This window comes from Herpailurus yagouaroundi, unplaced genomic scaffold (genome assembly GCF_014898765.1).
Source record: "Herpailurus yagouaroundi ecotype Mexico unplaced genomic scaffold, PumYag 438, whole genome shotgun sequence".
Classification (NCBI taxonomy): Eukaryota; Metazoa; Chordata; class Mammalia; order Carnivora; family Felidae; genus Herpailurus; species Herpailurus yagouaroundi.
In genome coordinates, this window is record NW_024412655.1 from 1,040,333 (window position 1) to 1,046,532 (window position 6,200).

Sequence of the window (6,200 nt, forward strand, 5' to 3'; positions counted from 1 at the left end):
TGAGCCCCCCAGGTGCCCCATCAAGATCTTTCTTGAAAGCATCGTTAATCAGATCAACTTTTCTGCATTTGGTGGTTTTATCCCTGGGTGGTTGGGAAGCCCTGTGCCCTGTCGGAGGACGGGTGCACAGGCTGGAGACGTGGACCCTGCAGTCTATGGACATTGCCCCCACAAACACTGAGACAGCGTCGCCCTGTTACCGGACAGAGAACCGGTTCCGAACTCAGTGAGGTTCAGCTGCTCACCGCTTGACAATGAGCACTCGAGAGAGAAGTGATGTGTGGAAGGAAAGGTTGCTTTATTCAGGAAGCTGGCGACCTGGGAAGAGGACAGACTAAAGGCCCAAAGACCATCTTCCCCGTCCAGGTGAGGGCGTGGGAAGAGGGAGGGGGGCTGGGTGCAGGAGAAGCAGGTGCCCAGCCCGCAGTCGTGTGTGGACATGACCCCGGGCAGACTGGCTGGCGTCTGCGGCAGCTGTTGCCAAATGTGGTCAGGCCTTCTCTTCCGGGAGAGTCTGGGCCTTCACTCCTCGAGGCCTGCGGTCTGCAGGTCTCAAGGACAGTAGGTCAGTTCTGCTGCAGACCGACCTTAGGTCTGCAAAGGGGCAGTGCACGTGCTGGCAGCAGGTCGACCCTTAGGACCGGGTGCAGAGTGCGGCCACGGCCCTGTTTGCAGAGGCTTGACGGGCGGCAGGTACGAAGTTCAAAAATAGTTATGCAAAGCAGAATTAAAAGTAACGCGACGAATCCTGTTTGCAGGGTGATTCTAAAGGAGGGGCCCAGACCGGAAGGCGGGCAGCTAAATAGATCAAGACCACGGAACGTCGGGGAGGTTGGTTGTTCCCTGACTGTGAATTTCCACTTCTCCAGAGGCATTTATCCTGCAGCGGGTGGAACTCGCTATCGCACAAACACCTTGCTCATTGAGCAGATCCTAATCGAGGCTATGTGGCCGTCCAAGAGTACTTTGGCCGCTGGGCTGCCGCTGCTGTGGCCGTGGAGCTGGCCGGTTCTCCCAATGTCAGGGAGAGATTTCTGACCACGTGTTCATCAGCACTGTTCCAGCCACGGAAGAAAGACGCTCCCGCTGGAGGCCAACACTGAATCAGGTATGCCTCCACCTAAGTGCGGTAAGCCAATGGGAAGCATCTCGTTTGTTATAGCTGTTAGCAGGGACCGTTAAATGGCCTAATAACTATTGACCTCCAACTTGCCAGCTGTCTTAAAATTCGTATGCCACTGTCCGCCACACACGAAACCAAAACCAGGGGGAGCGCTGAGGACTCCTGGTTATTGATAGGTTCATTAGCCACAATTTCCTGATTGATCCTTCCAAGCCATGGGTCAGAGGAGTCCGGATGACACTCTGTGTGTGAGGCCATCTCTTCCTAAAGGTGTCTTTTCTAAAAACCTTGCAAAGATGTGAAAACTCATTTGTATGTCTGTTGCGTGTGGGCAGAGAGATCACACTTAGATCAGGAAGCTATCTGATGGGCAAAGACGCAGGGACTCGGCTGAGCCACGAGGCTGTGATCGGGGCGCAGCTGGACCAAGGTGTCCAAGGTCTTCCTGGGCCTAGTCTCGCCTGCAGGGAACATCCGTGGGCCTATGTGGATAATCAGCAGTGGCCTTTGGGACTAAAGAGAAATTAGTTGCAAGTAAGAACGAGAGGTCTCAGACTTTGTGAACACATAGGAGTTCCTGGTGACAGATCCACCAGTAAGAACGGTTTTCCCTTTTTGTAATAGATTAGGAAACGTGGCTAGGAGCCCTGTCTTGCCCCCAAAAGAGAGAGAAAATAAAACGAGGAGCCAAAGCAAAAAAGGGTACATACTCCTGGTCGGTCACCTGGGGGAAGTGCGTCAGGAGGTGCTGCCTGCTTCAAATCTGGGAAGTCTTTACTCGCAGGCCCCCAGGTGGTGTGCAGGGTCAGTCGGGGTTCGGTGCTGTCTTCAGTGCGTCATGTGGGCCCGGAGTCTATTGCCTGGAATTTGGCTGGTGGTGCCTGACAGGGGCCTTTCCAGTGAGGTTGGAGAGTCTTCTAGCAGCTGTGTTTTCTGGTAGAAGAATCTCTGGGTTGTAAGATGTGAGGCTTAAGGTCTTCATCTCTGTAAAAAGATTGCTCTCTCAAAACATGATTATTTTGGGGCGTCTGGGTGGCTCAGTCGGTTGAGCATCTGACTTCGGCTCAGCTCATGATCTCACGGTCTGTGAGTTCGAGGCCTGCGTCGGGCTCTGTGCTGACAGCTTGGAGCCTGGAGCCTGCTTTGGATTCTGGGTCTCCCTCTCTCTCTCTCTCTCTCTCTCTCCCCCTCCCCTGCTCATGCTCTGTCTCTCTATCAAAAATAAATAAAGATTAAAAAAAAAAAACATGGTTATTTCTAATAGAAGCAATTAAGACCGTCCAATGTTAAAGCATATCTCCCTTTATTAGCTGTGGGTCTAAAGAAGCAGGAACCAGGTGCACTGGGTGTCCTGGGGTATCTCAAAGGGTGAGAGACTCTGAGTTCCAAAAGGGATAACCCTGACATTCAGGACTAGAGATCGTGCCTCTGGCCAGGATATTTGGAGGCTCTCTATGAATTTTGCCAGCTGAGTCTAAATGCTGCCATTAGTGTGTTTGATTAGCCCCGAGGATGAGGGTGTCTTGCACAGTGAGGGTGTTGTGAGGGTGAACAAGCAACACAAATTGGTCAAAGAATCCAACTAGCAGAGTGGGCTCCCTGGGAACCATGAAGTTCAACGGGTGGGGGCAGGAAGGAATGACCCTTTCCAGTAGGACCTTAGCCACGGAGGCAGCGGGCCATCTACAAGGACAACAGATGGCTGTTGCACGTATGCAACTAAGTACGTGTATTGCCACAAGGAAAAGTAGTCAAGAGTGTCTGAATTCTGCAGGGATTGCGTAGGGAGAAAAAGTCACTGTTTTAGCTTTCTTCACAAAGATTTTGCTGAATTGCTATAATCATAGGTAGCTTCCGAGAAATAGTGTGTTGAAAGCCAGTTCAGCCGTGCGATCCTGGAGTCCTCGGGGACACGTACTCCAGAGCACTCGCCAGAGTCTGTTCTGTGAATTTCTTCTAGATCCTGCGGGCTGCAAAAGCATGGCAGTCGAGCAGCAGCTGTCTGCAGGTGATGAACGGCTTAAACGCCCATTGCTAATATCTGGCGGGAGCTCGCTGTGGTGGAGCTGACAAGGGGGCCTATTTCCGTGACATACGTTTTAAAATTATGACCGATGGCATTAAATCGGGACAGGTCAGGTTTCCAGAAATTTCACATAATTTCCGGAACATTTGTAACGTATACCTACACAGACATAACGTAAAGAAGGTTTAGGATTTATTTGACAATGCTTCCTGTGGATTTTAACGTATCAGATGAGCTGAATTAGTTCAAGATCTCCCTTTTATAAGGAAAGAAAACACATCTTAAGATATTTCCGGGACCCTCTGGTAAAACTCAAAGTTAGTTCAAGGTCGAAAAGACATCACGTGGAATCTGCATTTGGGAGAGTTTGTCAAAAAGATCAAAAGATCTTCAAACAGTCAAATAAAATCACAGGTCGCTGTGAAACAGTGTTTAGCTGTCCCTCTAACCAAAGTGAGTAAGGCTTCGCAGGCAAGCACAGAAGCTTCCGTAGTCCTGAGCAAGACTTAGCTCCCTTAAAAAAAATTTTTTTTAACGTTGATTTAGTTTTGAGAGATAGAGCGTGAGCAGGGGAGGCGCAGAGAGAGAGGGAGACCCAGAATCCAAAGCAGGCTCGAGGCTCCGAGCTGTCGGCACAGAGCCTGTCACGGGGCTCGAACTCATGAACCGTGAAATCATGACCCGAGCCAAAGTCAGACGCCCAACCGACTGAGCCACCCAGGCGCCCCAAGACTTAGCCCTCTCCATATCCAGAGGACTAGGTCTCCTCTAGTGAGCAAAGGGCTGACACATGGGACATTATTTTGGCAAAAGATAGAATCCTTGTTTTCTCTGCAAATAATTTGGAACACCAGAGGGAACCATTTCACAATCTCCTATGAGGAGCAGACTGATGCCTTTTGGCAGATGAAAGAAAATTATGTCCCAGGTTTACATAATTACAGAAGTATACTATGGATCTTAAAGCTGTTTTTCAAACCCTGAGGACAAATTCATTCAATCTCTTCCAGTTCATCACACATAAAATTCCTCTCACAAAATTCCTTTTCAACAGACCTTTTACAACTTTCTGTCCATTTCACTTACTATTATTATTATTATTTTTAAATATTTATTTATTTATCTTTGAGAGAGAGAGAGAGTTGGGGCTGGGGAGGGGCAGAGAGAGAGGGACAGAGGGACAGAGAGAGGGCAGAGAGAGACAGAGAATCCCAAGCAGGCTCCACACTGTCAGCACGGAGCCTGTGGGGGTTAAACCCATGAACCGTGAGACCATGACCTGAGCCGAAGTCAGGCACTCAGCTGGCGGAGCTCCCCAGGCGCCCCTCCTCATGTGTTCTTTTACCAAAAATGCACATCCCACTTTCCCTGCATATGGAGATGTTTCCCTTATTTGTAGCAGTTTTAATCACAGATGTTAATTAGAATGTTGAACCCTTAGGAGCCCTAATTTTTGGTGAAAACAAGGAACCAGCGATTGCGACGTGAGGGTTCTGCAGATGGGCGAGTTTATGGGCACGTTTTCAAGAGGACAGTCCTGCATTGGTGTTATTTCCAGTGTGGTGCAAACACGCGCACTAACAGACCCAATATGGTTAGATTCTCTGTAACAGGAACCCAAATTGGACAAACCTATATTCAGTAACTAACGTTTCAATATTTTATTTTATTTGGAAATGATCTAGATATTCAGTCACTATCCATCATTTAACTTAACTTAGCAAAACTTTAAGGTTTCCGGTTACCAAAAGCTTTGGGGAAATTATTTAAAACTTTTATCCCGCTTACATCTATTTAATCCATGGGTTCTCAACAATTATGTTCAGATTACCTACAAAAATTTCATCATCCTGAGTTATTTTTCTTACTGACAAATGTAACAGAGCTGCCCTGCACTTAGGCACCAATGAGCCCAGGTGGAGTGAAAGTTGTGTGTCTACATCACATTCAATGCTGATCGTTCAGAAGACATTTCTGACACAGGGGAGCTGAAGGGACCCCATGAAAAACTTCATTTTTGCTCCCTTTCCCCCTTTTATTCTTTCTAGGACCTGTACCCCGGCCCTACACACGACTTCTCGTACAGGTAACGTATACCCTCGTGAAGGTCAGGGAGGTAGTGACCTCCTTGGAGTCTTCCAGCACAACAGGTAACACTCAAGGAGGGACCGGGCAGGTGTCAGGAACGTTCTCCCAAGACCACCGACGCACCCGGAGCCCTGGCTCCAGGGCACCAGTGACTTATGGAGTATGCCTAGATGCTCATCTTTGTTCCTGGGTTACTGAGAAGACATGTGCCCCAGGCCCCAAGCGAAGGTGAGACTCCCTCTCCTCTCCTTTCTGAGTCTCCCAGACTCTTTTGTGTCTTTAATAAACTGTGCTCTCACTTCCTCTTGGCTCATGTTTAATTTCCATCCTGAGAGAGGCCGAAGACCCTCCTGGCTGGTCCTGTGGACCCCCCTCTGGGTCCTGGGACCAGCCAGCCTCCAACAAACTTAAGTTAGCTTCACTACTGAGTATTTTTCCAGATCATGAACCTGAAAAGCGTTTGGGTTAGTTTCTATTATATACCTGAGAATTTTAGGAATACTTAATTTATATAAGTACTTAATTTTCTTTAAGCCAATTAAATAGATCTCTTTTAAATTAATCTTGGTGATATCATCTAGAGGTAGAAAAATACCAGGCAACTGCAATATACACGTATAAAGACAGATACATACAGGACTTGACAGCTTCCGTTCCAAAAGTTTCTTATCTCGTCTCGTCTCGTCTCATCTCATCTCATCTTTTCTCATCTTATCGCTTATTTATTTATTTTGAGAGAGAGAGAGAGAGAGAGAGAGAGAGAATCCCAAGCCACCTCCACCCTGTCAGCGCAGAGCCCGACATGAGGCTCCGTCTCATGAACTGTGAGATCATGACCTGAGCCCAAATCAAGAATCAGACACTTAACAGACTGAGCCACCTGAGCGCCCCACCATTTCAAAATTGTAGCCATGAATCAGGTACAATACAAAACTCACTGGCTATAATACATTTTTTTATGCC

The 6,200-nt window shown here is 48.1% G+C and overlaps 1 long non-coding RNA gene across 1 annotated transcript; it reads left to right on the forward strand.

Moving 5' to 3' along the window:
• The first annotated feature begins 207 nt into the window (after positions 1 to 207).
• On the forward strand, positions 208 to 5,540 carry LOC121022809 (uncharacterized). The gene is made up of 2 exons (XR_005787116.1): positions 208 to 1,108; positions 5,198 to 5,540. It is a non-coding gene; the product is annotated as an uncharacterized LOC121022809 (long non-coding RNA).
• The last annotated feature ends 660 nt before the right edge of the window (positions 5,541 to 6,200 follow it).